Raw genomic sequence first — 17,936 nt, forward strand, 5'->3', positions numbered from 1 at the left:
TACTTTTGGGAAAAAACCAACCGAAGCAATTGAGTTGGGATCCCCAGCAGTTCGCCTCTAGTTCGAATTCACTATGCCTCTAGGGTAGACGAGTACTCCCCAGTCAATACTTAAGACATGTATTTCAGAGGCGAATTCAACTAATTCAACTATTCGTATACAAATGAGTATCGAATAGGGGTACTCAAGAAGAGTACCCAAATCCATACCCAAATAGAACTATTGCTACCAGTCGAACTGCTGGGGAAGCAAAATAAAACTCTGTGCTACACACAATTCACGTGTTGGGACGGGGGGCGTGGCTGTGGGATCTGCGTTCGTATCCGTATACGAATGTCATAACTTCTCTAAAAATGGGCCAACGTGGTTGAATTTTGTCCTCCAGATATAAATTACCTATAGAAATAGTTTTTCTTTAAAAAAAAACCTTTCCTGTGCTGGGGACAGAAATAAGCAATTTTTTGAGGGGGGAGGGGGCGTGGCTGTGGGATCTGCGCGTTCATACAGACAGACGGACTTGGCTATATCGACTCGGCTGTTTCCGCTGATCAAGAGTATATACATACAGCAGCTACATACAAAATAAAAATGTAACTGACAAAAAATCAATCGGTGAAAATAATAGAAGTGAAAATTAGAAAGATATACCACAGCCTAAGTAAATTTTCTAAAAATTTTTAAACGATTGATTGTTAATAGTACTGTTGAAGGAATTATTTATTATTTATTTGAACCGTCTTTGTTAGCTATAGCAGCTTCCCAGCGTTTTAGCAAAGAGTCTACCAAATTTTGGTATCTCTCGCCAGTAATTTAGGCTCAGGACCTTTAACATTTTTTTCGAAGTTGAATGTTAATGGGTGGTTTTATTTCTAGGACTAATCTCTTCATTTCACAACATAAGATCGCAATTGGGTTGATATTAATTGACTGTGGCGGCGATTTCATAACCTTGATTCGGTTGTTGGTAAACCACTCTTTGGCCAAAGAACTGGTGTGCTTGAGTGCTTTATCCTTTTAAAACGTCCAAAAAAGTAACAAGTCCTCTAAAAAATACGGAAGTATTACTTCGCTTAAAATTTTTGAATAATGGTGACGATCATTTATGATTTTGGGAATTTTTTTGGGGAAAATTATACTAGGTAAGTATGTAATAATAAAAATGTTGAATCTGACAAAAAATCAATCGGTCAAAATAAAAGTATTGAAAATTTGCAAAATATACCACAGGCTAAGTAAATTTTTTAAAAATGTTTAAACGATTGATTATTATAAGGTAATATTGAAAGAATTTGTATACCCTTGCAGAGGGTATTATAATATTGTCCAAAGGTGTGCAACGCAGTGAAGGAGATATCTTTGACCCTATAAAGTACATATATATATTCTTGATCAGGATCACCTCCTGAGTTGATATGAGCATGTCCGTCTGAGTGTTTCTACGCAAACTTGTCTCTTAGTTTTAAAGATATCGACTTGATACTTTGCACACACCCTTCTTTCCTTTACACGCAGTATATAAATCGGAACGTCCGGAACGGCCGACTATATCCTATAGCTGCCATATAAATTATTGATCGGAAATGGTATAACTTTGTTATGACCACTTCGGGTCCGACGGTCTGCCTATCGGCATGGGTCTGGCTCCGTCTAGCTCATCCAGGGCCGTGGCTTCCCTGACCCTTCCCATCTGACCGTTAACAATAAATTAATCCTAAAAACACAAAGGTCTATCGGACGTTACTCAACACTGAAACTCCCACAACATTCAAATTTAAGACTCCTAATACTAACACACGTAACATTTATGCTTACCCTACTGAATCACAGATCTTTTATTACTCCTGTTGACTTGGAGTTTCGTTGGCCTTCCCTCCCATCCTTAGCGGAACACTGGCCTTTTCTCGCGTCCGCCCCTAATTCATACACCCGATCCCCCCTTCTACTTCCCCATTATCCCTTCCTCATGCCCCCTCTCGTATCGCTCTACTCAATATTCATTTCTTTTCTCAATTATTTCTTTATTTTATGCTAATATCTAACAATTGATATCTGTTCTTGAGCTTTTGCTTTGCTGCCCAGCGTTTTCCTTTTTCGAATTATATCCCACCACGCGGGGACTAAGGTTTTAAATTTTCCCTACCTAGGAGAGCTCTCTTTGGATTTGGGACAACCACACAATATAGGGAAATGATATCTGTCAGCTTCCACAGCCGCTGCCGGAACTCACAAATTATATTGGCAATAAATAAAAATCAAATAAGACTTAAAACTAGGTATAAACTTTACAAGATATAAATAAAAAAAAATGTAACACAAAAAAAATATTTAACACACACATACACAATAAAATAAATACTAATATATATAAAAAAACAAAAAAAAATTAATTATAATCGGGGAGTCGATGGCGGGATTTCCCTTTTTTTTTTTTTGCAGTCGTCGACTTAAAGGGATGAAAGGAATGTCCTCGTTCAAGAGTTTGGCCTCGGTTAAATTTTCCAAATTTTTCTTCATTCGGGCGGGCCGCGTTGCGCAGTTAATGGCCCGCAGACATAAAAATGTGTGGAGGAACCCAAAAAAAAAACGGAAAATGCCGGCTTGCCTGGCACTGGGTTTACACTCCCCAAAATTGGCGGTGTGAAGAAAAAATTTAAACCACAAAATTCGCCAGGCCCAATTTTTTCTTCTTTTAGGCCTGGCTTCCTAGTCAGGATAAAGGGGTCTGGTCGGTCTGGAAAGAAGCAATCCATTAGCTATGGCTCTTCTTCCAGGACCGACCTCTTACCTCTATTTTCTGCCGATCCTGCCTCCCGTCTCCGTCTCTTCCTCCTGGATTATTGGCCGGAACTTTTTAGTTTTATTTGGTTTAATTTTTCCTTATATTTTTTTGAAAAAAATTAGGCTTTGCGTCTTTAGTTTCACATTTTTCACCTTGTATATATCTAGGTGACTTTGTCGCCTGCACTGTTCGCCACTTGCATTTCATCTGTTTCCCAGTTCTCTTGGGCCCCGGAACGGTCATTCGGATAGGTCCGTTATTCCATACATGAACCGTCCCGGGTCAACAACCCTTTCAACAAAAATTACCCCAAATTTCCCTATATCTTACTATAACTAGGTGGCATCCCTATGCAGACTAGATCTTGTCCGACTAGGTGGCATCACTAGGCCCTACCATGCCTGAATAGGTGGCATCGCTAGTCCGACTTATTTATCGGCCACAACAGCCACACTAGCATTTTACGCTTTCCAACGTCAAATGCTAATGGAAAAAAAGGACGATTGAATCCCCTTTTCGGAGCAGACCCATTATCAGAAGGCCTCTTCGGACCCTATCTTCAGCGCCCAACGTGGGAGACGACCCCTTCGAACTCAACCTCTGCTTCTCCATCTCGACGTTTGGTGCCACTACGCCTGGGGTTGTAGGATTGACAGCGTCCTTCGATCTCGCAAGTACCTACTTTACCAGTCCAGTGCCTGATTCATTATTCCCTTTCTCTTCCAGGAACCTCCTCGTTGGTATACCTTTTCCTCCTTCTCTCTCCTTGTCACTGTCTCAGATCTTTCGGGTGAAACACTCCCGCCGTCTTCCCGTCCAGATTCTCCACCTCGTACATGTGGTCCCCGATCGGCTTTCGGATTCGACACCTTACGAACTTTCGTGCGAACTTTGCATTGAAATTCTTCCCAAAGTCGCTGAGAACAAAATTCCTCCGGAAGACTTCTTGGCCAGGTCGAAATCGCACCATGCGCGTTCGCCTATTATACACTCTTGCACTGGTTTCATGTGCCCCATGCAAGTTCCTTCTTACCGCATCCCTGATCAACGCCATTCTTTCTGATGAGGGCAGACAAAGGATCTCGTTGTCCTCTAGAGCTTTCAGCCTCCTTGCTACCTGATAGTCCGTTCCATCTGTAAACATGTGCTGTCCAAACAGGGCAAAATGTGGTGTTACTCCCGTCGCGGTATGCACCGACATCCTTAGAGCCGCCTCAATTTCCGTCAGGTACAGATCCCAATCCCTGTGGTCCTGGTCCAGATACGCTCTAATTGCGTTCAACACCGACTGGTTCACTCTCTCCGCTGCGTTTGACTGAGGGGAATACACCGCTGTTCTGACATGGCGGATGTGGAATTCTTCCGCCATCTCCTTAAATCGTTTTGACACAAATTGTTTCCCATTGTCCGAATGGATGGTCTCCGGGACTCCAAAAGTGTGAAATATCTCTCCCACCAGGAATTTCACCACCTCTGCCGTCGTTGCTTCCTTCATCGCCTTCAGGAAGACGTACTTCGAGAAGTGGTCTACCACCACAAATATATAGGCGTGCCCTTTACGCGACCTCGGATACTTCCCCAGGAAGTCTATATAAAGCTTCTGGAATGGCCTGTAGGTTACCGTCTCTGCTCCTATGCCTGGCCGCGGGCCGCTATTCGTAGGCTTCGTCTCCTTGCACGTTCGACAGTCCCTTACAAAAGCCCGGACTTGAGCTACCATTCCCGGCCAGTAAAACCGCTGCCTCAAACGATACAGAGTTTTACCCATTCCTCCGTGGGCCTTATTAGGTGGGGAATGCGCCTGGTCTATGAGGGCCACACTCAGAGAGGCTGGTACCATCAACTTCCAAGTGTTCTCCTCCAACTCCGTTGCGGTTCTGCACTCCGTTCGCTTGAACACGTAGCCGTCCACCACCTTAACATCCGGGAACCTCTCTTTTTCCGACTCGAGCACCTGCCTCAACTCCAAGTATTCTGGTGACTCAAATTCGGTCGTTTGAAATCCGAGCATCCAGTCTTCTTCGGGCTCCTCGACGGCTTCCAACATCCTGGATAGCGTGTCTGCCACCACGTTCTCGGACCCCTTGCAGTGCTCGATTGCCATCTGGTACGGTTGTAGTTTGAAAGACCACCTAGCCAATCTTCCTGCCAAGTTCTTCACAGACATGATCCATTGCAGGCTCGAATGATCCGTGAGCAGCTTACATGGCATCAGTTCGATGTACGGCCGAAAACGTTCCACTGCTAACACGGCTGCCAAACACTCCTTCTCCGTTACGCTGTAGTTGCGCTGCGCTGGGTTTAGCTTCTGGGAAAAGAAGGCTATAGGACGTTCGCCCTCATCTTTCGACTCTTGGAACAGAACTGCTCCTACTCCTGTGTCTGAAGCATCGCACTGCACATAAAACATCCTTTTAAAATCCGGATGTCTTAAGACTGGCGCCGTAGTCAGTGCTTCCTTCAGCATCCTCACCGATTTCTCTGCCTCCTCCGTCATTACGAATTTGCCCTTTCTCAGAGTATCCGTCAGCGGCGCCGCCAGTTCTGCGAAGTTCCGTATGAATCTTCGGTACCATCCTGCCATCCCGAGGAATCGCCGAACTTCCTTGGCACTCTTTGGCACCGTGACCCTGTTGATTGCTTCGACTTTCTCCGGATCGGTCCTCACCACTCCTCCGCCAATTACATAGCCTAGATAGCGCAGCTCCTTGAAGCAAAAGTGTGACTTCTTCAGCCCTATCGTCAGTCCTGCCGCCTTCAGACTCCTGGAAACCTCCTCCAGCGTCCTCATGTGGTCCTGAAAGTTTTCCGATACCACCAACAAGTCGTCCAGGTACACAAAGACACTTTCCCTCAGTTCCTGTGGTATCACCTTGTCCATAAGTCGACACAACCTCTGGGCTGCATTCGTTAACCCGAACGGCATTACCACGAAATGGTACAACGGGCGACCCGGTACCGTGAAAGCCGTATACCTTTTGCTGGCGTCGTCCAACTCTATCTGCCAGAACGCGTGCTTCAAATCCATACTGGAAATGTACCTTGTTGTTTCGATCCGACTTAAGATTCCCTCAATGTTTTGCTGCGGATATGCGTCCTTGATCGTGATCTTATTCAGCTTCCGGGCGTCGAGGCAGAGGCGATTTTTCCCTGGCTTCCGGACTAACGTAATAGTGTTGCTCCACGCGCTGTCACTCTCTTCTATCACTCCGAGTCGTAGCATCTCATCGACTTCCTGATAAATCAGCGCCTGTACTGCTGGAGACACGGGATAGTGCCGATCCTTGATAGGCGTGGCCCCTTCAGTCAGCTCGATGGTATGTTTCATGAGCGCGGTCCTTCCTAATCCACTTTCCTCAAAATTCAGGAAGGATTTTTGGACTCTCTCCAGGTGCATACTCTCCGCTTCACTTAATTTGTGATGTTCATGTTTACCTTGCTCCGCCGCTGTTCTGCTCGTCTCCTCCTGGGCCATTTCCAATTCTTCAACTTCGAACAACTCTGTGGCGATCTCGAACTCCTGCCAGAAATTCACTCCCAGGTATAACTCCTGCTCCAACGATGGACATAGGTAGAACAAGATATCCTTTTTTTTATTTCTGTATTCCACCTCCACCACCACCTTGCCCAAGATTTGCTGCGGTGCTCCGTTCGCTGTCCGGACCTTCGCGTGCCACGGCTTCCATGGAATTTCCAGACGCTCCACCCATTCTCTGCAGCCTCTTCCGACCAAACTGACCGATGCTCCAGAATCCAACAGATCTCTCATCTCCATTCCTGCCACCTTGACCATAGCGTAGGGTCGGGGGTCCCTCCTGGTTGCCCCTCGCGTCATTGACATAACCGAGCTGCTCACTCCCTGGCGTTCCTTTTTTCTTCTCCTAAAGCGCTCTCGGATCTTTTTGACCCTTCTTGTGACCATCGTCATCCCAGCTAGTTGGTTCTGCCGGAAGATTCTTTCTCTCGTCTCTTTATAACGTCGCACCCTCTCGTCCAAGCTCTGTATCACCTTCTGTTTCGCTTGCTCTATCCTTCCGGCTTCATCTTGGTTGTCGGGTACGGATTCTCTTTTGGCTATCTTAACCCGGCTCACTGCCTCCTCTGGACCTCGGGCTCCTTCGCTGAACGTTGGTTGCCCGTTACCCCAACGTTCCTGTTGGCGTTTCCCTGCTTGCAGTTCGGACATTTTGGCGTTACGGTGTTGGCCAACCCGCACTTGTAGCAGAAGATCCGTCGCTGCTCTGCTTCGCAGTCCATGTAGACGTGTCCCTCTTGCTGACAGTTCCAGCACTTGATCACTTTCCGGGGTGCGCCGTTAGTTATTGCTGCAACCGTTTCCTCCGACCTTTCCCTTGCGGCTCCTTCGGCTGGTTCGTTCGTCCAATACGAATGCACCTCCTCCAGTCTTCCTACACGTGGATCATCCCGGGGTTTGTATCCAGTGGCCATGCGTTGCCTAAACCCTGCTCCTCGCTCCGGAACTAGGACCCGTTCTACCTCCTTACACTCGTCGTGTAGGTGTTCCAGAGTGTACACCCGAATCGGATAGACCCACTGCCTCATCGGCTCCAGCAGATTTCGTTTTGCCGTCTTGATGATCCATTCATTATCCACCCCTACTTTTATGGATGCCACCAGTCTATTGAGAGCCATGAAGTAATCTTCTAGCGACTCTCCCTGCCGTTGTTTCCTTTCCGCGATATCTTGTATCCTATCGTAGTCGCTTCTGTTGTCACAATATCGGCGTTGTATGGCTTCTTTCAGTTCCCTCCAGTCGTGTGGCGGCTTTGTCCTTATGAGTAGCCAATACCATTCGGATGCTTCTTCGGACAGCAAGCGGTGGAAGTCCCGTAGCAGCTCAATCCATGGCATCGCATACTGCCTCTGTAGGTGTTCTACCCGGAATACGAAATCCTCCGCTCTCATCGTTCCTGGACGCCCGGAAAACTGACAACCCCACTTATCCACGGGTACATAATGCCGGCTTCTTTGCTGCGATTCGTGTCCCGGTGGTATCCGATACGTCCCTCCGGTGTTTTCATTCCAAGGCCCGTCTCTTTGCGACCCAAGGAAACTCCTATTCCGGCTTGAACTGCGGGGTCTCCCTTCGGTCTGCGGTGCCGGGAACTCCCAATTTCGATTCCTTTCCGGCCTTTGATTCCTCTCCGCCATTAAGCGGTTAAGGAAGACGTTCAGATCTTCCGCTCCTGGAGCATCCACCTGTCTCCTGTTGTTTCCCGCATCTGAGCTCGGTGGTGCAAGTGAAATTGTCGGATTTTCTGCCTTTCGCTTGTCTTCCTGACGCCTTCCTGAACTTGGAGAACCGTCTGCTGACCCTGCCGGCTGATTATTCTCCACCTGCGTCATCATTGAGGACTCGGAGGATCTAGAGGACGGGATCTTTTCCTTACTCTGTTCTATTTTCCGGATAATCTGCTCGAATCCGGTCCTCATGCACGCGTCGATCCTTCGATCTACCAACTGGCTGAGATCCACCCTTAGCTGCTCTTGGGATGTTTGTATGAGGATTGAATCTCCCGACGATTGAAGGATGCGTAGGCCTCTGCGTTTTCCATGCTATATTGCTCCTGTATGGGGTCTAATTGCACATGGGAATAGGTTCCATATGGAGTGGATGCTTGGTCCAGGCTGAGGTTTCTTGGAATAGCCCCCCTCTGTTGTGCGCTGAGCCGACCGGTCTCTCTAGTCTCTGTACCGCCCTGTGCGCCTCCTTCCCTGTCCAAATCCATTTCTCTTTCTTCAAGCATTGACAGACTCGGACCGCCCATGAAAGTATGATTCGGAGGTTTCCTTTCGGATTCGGAGTTTTTGGTTGACCTATCTACCCTAAGAACTGTTTTTACTCGCCTAATAACTCTATACCTAAATAAATAATTGAAGGATAAACACTAGGGAATACTTTCAACAATATAAATAAATAAATAAATCAATAACCAAAAATAAATAAATAAACAAATATATCAATAACAAAAAAAAAATAAATAAACAAATATATCAATAACAAAAAAATAAATAAGTATATCAATAACAAAAAAAAATTAAATAAATCAATAACAAAAAAAATAAATAAATCAATAACAAAAAGGATAAATAAATAAATATATAAAAATTAAATAAATAAATCGATAAACAAATAAATAACCCGAATAAATAAATAACTGATCACTCCCATAAATTGCAGACTCATATACTTATCAAAACAAATTCTCAATCACGATTTCTTCTATTGAATCTTCTAACTGGGGGCTATAAGGAAGGACTTCTTGGTTTCGGACCGAGTGTTTTTTTTTTTGGTCAGATCTGTGATTCCCTGGTATTAGGGTAAGTGTTTTATATGGCATTGTCGACTATTCGAATCATCAATCTTATTGATGGTTGATAGTCAAGATGCCGATCCGTTTTTGAATTATATTAATTTTTATTTTCTTTCAGGGTTCCATTTTGGTCCTTCTTGGAGCAACGCAAGGGACTTAGCCGTTTGGGACATCCATTTCGGGATCCGGAACCCCATATAAAAACTAATTAATTCTAATTCCTTATTACTATTTCCTATATTTATTTATTTTTTTTTTTTTTTTTTTTTTATTCCCTTACCTACGCAAACGATCTCTTTTATTTTTGGATCGTGACGTTTTTTTACCCCCTTCCAGCGCTATGTGTTTATCTTTCATGATCTAAACACAGCCATAGGATTTCCCCCCCCATTCCTATATATAAACATCTGTCCTTACACTAAATCCTATCTATTTATCACAGTAATTATCACAGTTAAATTTCTTGGTTCCTAGTGCGCAAATCAGTTTTTGATTTTCTTGCCAATTCTGATGTCGCATTTGGAATCAATCATCAACCGCGATCCTTACTGCCATGAATAACGTTGAATTCCTATATTTCCTTTCTTCCATCTTTTTTTTTTTGGTAGTCCAGAGATACGCTATTTGGTTGCCTCTCGAGCGGTCACCTATCTAGTTCTCTGGACTATAAAAAGTAGATGTTCCTCTTGTGGAGGCTATAGCGTTGATTTACATATTGGGCGCCATATTGTTATGACCACTTCGGGTCCGACGGTCTGCCTACCGGCATGGGTCTGGCTCCGGCTAGCTCATCCAGGGCCGTGGCTTCCCTGACCCTTCCCATCTGACCGTTAACAATAAATTAATCCTAAAAACACAAAGATCTATCGGACGTTACTCAACACTGAAACTCCCACAACATTCAAATTTAAGACTCCTAATACTAACACACGTAACATTTATGCTTACCCTACTGAATCACAGATCTTTTATTACTCCTGTTGACTTGGAGTTTCGTTGGCCTTCCCTCCCATCCTTAGCGGAACACTGGCCTTTTCTCGCGTCCGCCCCTAATTCATACACCCGATCCCCCCTTCTACTTCCCCATTATCCCTTCCTCATGCCCCCTCTCGTATCGCTCTACTCAATATTCATTTCTTTACTCAATTATTTCTTTATTTTATGCTAATATCTAACAATTGATATCTGTTCTTGAGCTTTTGCTTTGCTGCCCAGCGTTTTCCTTTTTCGAATTATATCCCACCACGCGGGGACTAAGGTTTTAAATTTTCCCTACCTAGGAGAGCTCTCTTTGGATTTGGGACAACCACACAATATAGGGAAATGATATCTGTCAGCTTCCACAGCCGCTGCCGGAACTCACAAATTATATTGGCAATAAATAAAAATCAAATAAGACTTAAAACTAGGTATAAACTTTACAAGATATAAATAAAAAAAAATGTAACACAAAAAAAATATTTAACACACACATACACAATAAAATAAATACTAATATATATAAAAAAACAAAAAAAAATTAATTATAATCGGGGAGTCGATGGCGGGATTTCCCTTTTTTTTTTTTTTGCAGTCGTCGACTTAAAGGGATGAAAGGAATGTCCTCGATCAAGAGTTTGGCCTCGGTTAAATTTTCCAAATTTTTCTTCATTCGGGCGGGCCGCGTTGCGCAGTTAATGGCCCGCAGACATAAAAATGTGTGGAGGAACCCAAAAAAAAAACGGAAAATGCCGGCTTGCCTGGCACTGGGTTTACACTCCCCAAAATTGGCGGTGTGAAGAAAAAATTTAAACCACAAAATTCGCCAGGCCCAATTTTTTCTTCTTTTAGGCCTGGCTTCCTAGTCAGGATAAAGGGGTCTGGTCGGTCTGGAAAGAAGCAATCCATTAGCTATGGCTCTTCTTCCAGGACCGACCTCTTACCTCTATTTTCTGCCGATCCTGCCTCCCGTCTCCGTCTCTTCCTCCTGGGTTATTGGCCGGAACTTTTTAGTTTTATTTGGTTTAATTTTTCCTTATATTTTTTTGAAAAAAATTAGGCTTTGCGTCTTTAGTTTCACATTTTTCACCTTTTATATATCTAGGTGACTTTGTCGCCTGCACTGTTCGCCACTTGCATTTCATCTGTTTCCCAGTTCTCTTGGGCCCCGGAACGGTCATTCGGATAGGTCCGTTATTCCATACATGAACCGTCCCGGGTCAACAACCCTTTCAACAAAAATTACCCCAAATTTCCCTATATCTTACTATAACTAGGTGGCATCCCTATGCAGACTAGATCTTGTCCGACTAGGTGGCATCACTAGGCCCTACCATGCCTGAATAGGTGGCATCGCTAGTCCGACTTATTTATCGGCCACAACAACTTTGATGTTTTTAGAGTTAGAGAGTTCAACGAGATTTTACACAAGAGCTATTTTTGGCAAAATAATACAACATGCCGGATTTCAGAAGGATCGGCCGACTATATCCTATAGCTGCCATATAACTAAACGATAATAGTTAATAATATGAAAAAAATAATTCGATTTTCCAAAGCATATAGAAATTATAGTTATATTATATTGAAGTTATGTACAGTAGCGGACATGAAATCCGGACAGGCAGAAAATAACACTATAGAGTAAATTTGTTTTAAATCGATGAAATTATTATAAATATTAATCAAAAACATGTTTTTTTTTTTTAAATTTCATTTTGTTTTATTTGGAAATAATAACTATTCTTCCATATTCGATGAAATAAACCAATATATAGGCAAAAAAAAAATGTTTTTTTCCAAATATTCCAAGGTTGCAAATATTTTTTGAAAACTATTATATTTAACGTATTCAAATAATTTTTGAAGCGTTTGTGCATTTGGGGCACACGTAGCTCATAGTATTGTAAGGAAAAAGGTTTATTTTGGCCCACTTTAGACTTTTCTGGACCATTTTTACGGTAAAGACTGGATTTTTCGCTGTTCGCTGGCCATGAAGTCCTGCCTCCTCAATGTTCCTTCAAAAGGTTCGAGTTCTCATTTCGACTCCTTTCGAATGGCAAAACTTACTTCTTACAAGTTTTTCATATTTGCAACGATGCTTAATCGTGAAAGGATTCGATCCTTGTGGTAGTTGGTGTCTTCTTCTTTCCTGACCCTGGATAATGCTTTAGATTACTGTTTTTTTCAAAATGTTGTAGGAAATCCTCGAAAGAAGACTTAATAAATCCAACGTTAGCGCTTATTTCTCGGAAGCTTAAGTTTTCCGATTGTAAGGCCAATATGGCCCCTTGGACATTTTCAATCATTTTCGACATATTACAAAAAAAAAAAATTTTTTTAACACAAGAAGTTTAATATTTTAAAAATTCTTTCAGATCATGAAAGCAAAAGACCTTCCGGATATAATGAAAACATTTTGGCATGTCGGTACTAGAGATGGCACATCGGGGCGCTTTCAATGGACCTGAGAATAAAGAAGCCAGGACGAACCAGACGGGATCTAACCGCTGTGATTGCAAGGAAAGCATGGATCAAGGAGACAAAAAAAAGGAAAGAGAACGCCAATAGGAGGAGGACACGAGGGAAAAATCCAATTCAAAATTCTCAATAATGTTCTACGGAGCTCTAACTACATTTCGAAGAAACAAGACTTGGAGCTCATCATCCAACTGTAGCCACTCGAAGGCGAACATTTCTGCACGAAAGGAAGTTGTTCATATTATATATTTATTTATTTAAATTATTTATTTGTTATTTATATTTTTTTTTGTAATTAATAAATTATCTGTATTCGCCCCAAGGTGCCTTGGTTAGGTGTTAGGTTAATCCATGTTTAATATTTAAGAGTGGTATCAAACATAAAAGATGAAAGATAAAAAATGAAATAATAAATATTAAATTAAATTATAAATTAAAATTAAATGTGAGTGAGAACATAAAAAAGAGGAGGGGGAGTGAAAACGTGGAATATAAAATCTGAGAGTGCAGATCGGTGTAAAATGGAGTTTAAGGAAGGTCAGTGATGCCAAAAATGCAGGATTTGGACCAAGGAAGGGAAGCCTTCATTGGGCCCAATACCGTAGAGTTCTCTCTTCAGCTTTGTTTTGGGTGATTTGATAAATTGTGTAACGTAGTCATTTTTACTTTTGCTTGTTTGTAATCTATTTATTTATTTATTTTTTTTTGTTAATAAATTGAATTGGTTTATAGGTAATCATTTATTTTTTTTGCGAGACTGCCTTTCGGGTTTTTCCGGGTGTTCCCATCCCTGCAGATGTTAACGCGTGCTAACCGGCGAAGTGGAAAAATCCCGATAGAAAATAGGAACACCCTCACAAATGGCGCCCAATCGGAAAACGGACCTGGTAGGATCGAAGGATTCTCGGAAGCTGGACCCGTGACAGGATTTTAGATTCCAAATCACGAGCTGCCCTTCCGACGAGACTGAATCTGCATTTAGTCCAGCGGCTCGACGATGTTGTCCACGTACTATACATGTGATGAAGTATGTGTGTTCAGTATAGTATTGTGTGTATAGAATTAAGTAAAGTCTATCGGGAGAAGCAGCACAAAAGACGAGATGGGGGAAAATCTCACAGATCTGAGGAGTTTGAGGAATGCGTTTTCACAACCCCCTTTAAAAGAAATCCAAAAAACAGTTTTAAAAAGAATAGTAGAAAGTTAAGATACCTACAAAAAAAAAAATATAACAAAATAAGTTAAAAGATTTAATTAAGATTATTTGGGAAGAAATGCCAATTATAGAGAATAATAGAGTAGATGCAGATAGAATGAGATTTGGCAGAGATTCGGCCGGCAGTAAATACGGCACTTCTTCAGGCGCAACAGACGTACGAATAGGGGAGGTACTGCAAGTTCAATGCATTTAAGGAGCAAAAGCAGGCCGAAATGATGCTGTTTTTGAAACGACTGTATGTCATCTTGGAATAAACGACTGTATGTCATCTTGGAAGCTCATAAACGACTGTATGTCATCTTGGAGGAAGGACTTCGAGAGCCCGTGGATGAGTCAACAGCAGCAACAGCCGGCAGAGGCTCATCCAATGAAGCCTCCTGAATGGCAGCTTCAACAGCCGCCTCCGTGTCAGCCGGCGACTGAGTGTTCAGACCGACGTTGGCAGGGGTCATCATTCGCACCACCAACCGGACAAAAGACGCAGCGCGCAGAAGCAAGGTCGGACGCGATGAGACAGGAGGTCCCTTTGCCGGGAGACTATTCAAAGCCCCCACCGAGTATCTATGGTAAGCAGGATCAGTCGAGGCCGCCGGAACGAGCCGCATCCAGGAACGGCTGGGAAACAAGCGCTTATCAACAGCCCGGGCAAGCGTTGTCCTGCAGAGGTCGTGGAGCGAGGTGCTAAGGGAGTTCCATGAAGGTCCAGCCAGAGAATAGTATTGGATGTACATACGTACCAACTAGGGGACGGACTGGCCATACCTGCGGTAGGCACTCCAACAATTCCACAGCCATCGGTCAAACTTTGAAAGGGAGTATGAGCTGCGAGAGAGGAAACAAAGATCCGGAGTGAGTGTGGAGGATTGTATCCATGTGATGTTGACATTGAGGGCAAGATTGGAGACACCGGTATCCGACTTTGGTCTAATAAAAATAATAAAAATGAACCTTAGAGAGAGGATATCCCATTAATGTCACAAACCTGGAGCAGCTACGCCATGAGTGTCACGATGCGGAGAGGATGCTAGCCACTCGATGATCTAGGCAGTCAGCGGAGGGTGAGCATCAAAGAGGATTCTTCTATCGTCCGAGGGTGGAAGAGCTAAAAGAATAAAAGAATAAATAATGTATGTTGAAGTCGAAACTCTACACCGGTAAGAGAAGTCGAGGGATAAGTCGCCACTAAATTGCTGGAACTGCAACGAGCGGGGCACACATTTTGGGAGTGTGAATCGACGGTGCGCACTGCGCAACATATTTTGCTATAAGTGTGGCAGTCGTGTAGCCGAAATGTCCGAAGTGTCAGTCGAGAAACGGGGGAAGGAGCATGTCATGGGCCGAGGAGCCACGCTCCAACCCATTTGCATCAAGGAAGAGGCCGATCCGCAGACTCTAGAAAATAAGGCAATAAGTAGTGTTAAGCATATTAATCAAGTATTAGTAAATATAAAGAATCCAATTGGAGTGCGAGGAGCGGATTACAAGAAGGGTAAGCCGCTATGTTTTCAAGAAGGCCGAGTAGATACGCACTGCAAGAAAATGCTTCCGAGCGCGTCAACCAGTCGGTACTCGCGGCCATTAGAGTAAATATTGGCGAGCCCGACGGGATGAACGATTACCGGAGGTACAGGCGGCACTGAGGGCAGCGTCACATTGCTCGACAGCGGTGTCGGGAATATGGAATATTTTGCAATGTTCGGGCAACATATGTTTTCGAATGGTGGAGATTACCAGCTGCCCCGTAAGCTAAAGGCGTTAAACGAGTCGGAGATTCGGCAGCTACGAAGGTCGGAGAAAGAACAAGTCCAGTGTTCCGGGATAAAGAAACGAATTCACCAGGCCTACGAAGAGGCGGCGCATAGGTAAAACCACTAACCATACAGCATATAGACAACCCATTTCATACAATTCATATCCATTATCCATATATCCATACCCATTTCATATTCGGGTATTCGTTATTTGATGAAATTACGAAAGAAATTTATTATTATTATACATTTATTATTTATTATACATTTTTAATTTATTTAGGAATTAGATTAGATCGGCGTTTTAAGTGACTCCGACTGAAATATACTCTGACACATTCTCAGTATATTGATTTTTAATGATTCGTAAAAATATATATACAGAAAACATTTTACTACTAACACTTAATCTAATTCCTAAATAAATTAAAAATGTAAAATAAATAACAAATGTATAATAATAATAAATTTCTTTCGTCATTTCATCAAATAACGAATACCCGAATTTTGTTAGGGTAGCAAGCCTGAAAAGTAAGAAAAATCCAAATTTTGTGCGCTGGCTTCGAAACGAAATCGTACGCACACAAACACCCGTGTATGTGTATGTGTGACACGCATACATACAAAGATCAACCGAAGCGCAGGCCAACCTTCTTCATCGCGCTCCGTTTAGAGACTGAGAAACAGAAAAAATTTAATGAGAGATTGAGCGTAAGATGAACGAACGATGAGCGTAAGAGAGTGTAAGAAATCCGCTCTGGGGCCTGCTGGGGCCTGTCGCAAGAAATTTTTGCGTCCATTTTCGTTGTATGAAATGGGTTGTCTATATGCTGTATGGTTAGTGGTAAAACTTAAAAACCTGGGAAGTCAAGTACTTACCGGGACAAGAAGTTTATAAGCGGAATTTCATACTCAGCAAGCTCCGCAAGAACGTCAACTCCAACATATGTGAAGTGTAGGGTATGTAACGTTCTGGGCAACTCACTTTATGCACTGGAGAACTCACTGGAGAACCCACTGGCCCGGCTAGCTCCTGGCCCGGCTAGCTCCTGGGATCAAGGAGACGAAAAAAAAGGAAAGAGAACACCAACAAGAGAAGGACACGTGGGAAAATCCAATTCAAAATTCTCAAAATAATTTTCGACGGAGCTCTAACTACACTTCAAAGAAACAAGACTTGGAGCTCATCATCCAACTGGAGCCACTCAAAGGCACACATTTTTTTTTTTTTTTTTTAACGTTGCTTTTATTTCTTGAATCTTCTCTTTGCGAGACTAATAAGAGGTATATCAAATCTTATATTTTATATAAGTTTTATTTTATATATATTTTATACTTAACTAACAGTCATATTGACTGATACGGAGTTAGACGGCCCTAAAAATCGATTGCGGGGTTGGGAGGTCGTTGCGTATAAGGCGGGATACGCTAGAAACCCGGGTCAATTCCGAGCGAGAAAATTTGGGTGCGAAGACAGTTTTTCTTTGTATGACTCTTTTTCCTTCTGGATTTCGTCTTTCTTTGCGAGGATGCCCAGATCCCGGTGGATGTTTTCGTTGCGAACATACCAAGGTGCCCCTGTGCTAGTTGTCAAGATTTTTGATTGTGCGCGCTCAAGTACTTACCGGGTCTATGTTGCTGCTGCTCGCGTTCCCCCACAGCTGGGAGCCATACGTCCAGATTGGCTTTAGGACTGAATTTTACAGTAGTAACTTGTAGTCCAGGCACAGTGGCGATTGTGAGTTTATGATCCAGTGGAGGCTGCTGGCTTTCAGTTTTAGGTGCATCTTTTTGCATTCGATGTGCTTACGCCAGGTAAGTCGTCTATCAAGGTGAACGCCAAGGTACGTTACGTCATTAGCTTGAGGGATCTGCATACCGTTTAGTAAAAGCGGAGGGCATGTTTGTCTATTAAGAGTAAACGTTATATGTTTACACTTTTGTTCGTTTATTTTAATGCGCCAGTCGGACAGCCACCTTTCCACTATTGTGAGATGATTAGCCAGTTGGGTTGTTGCCTGCGTTGGGCATCTGGAGCGACTAAGGATAGCGGTATCATCGGCGAACGTTGACGTTGTTAGTTGTGCGCTCGTAGGAATATCCGCAGTATACAAAACATATAGACACGGGCCGAGTGCGCTTCCTTGTGGAACTCCAGCTTTGATGGTGTAGTCGCCCGAAGTACTGCGTTGCATCTCACTGAGAATACCCTATTGTAGAGGTATGATTCCAGTAACTTGTGCCGATGAGCCAAACTCGGTCGAAAGCTTGAGATACGTCGAGGAAAATAGCGCTGCAGTATTCTCGCTGTTCTCGAAGGCTGAGCGTATTTGGGATGTTAACCTGTTCACTTGTTCGATGGTTCCGTGGTATCTTCGGAAGCCAAATTGGTG

The sequence above is a fragment of the Drosophila bipectinata genome, chromosome 4 (assembly GCF_030179905.1).
Source record: "Drosophila bipectinata strain 14024-0381.07 chromosome 4, DbipHiC1v2, whole genome shotgun sequence".
Taxonomy (NCBI): Eukaryota; Metazoa; Arthropoda; class Insecta; order Diptera; family Drosophilidae; genus Drosophila; species Drosophila bipectinata.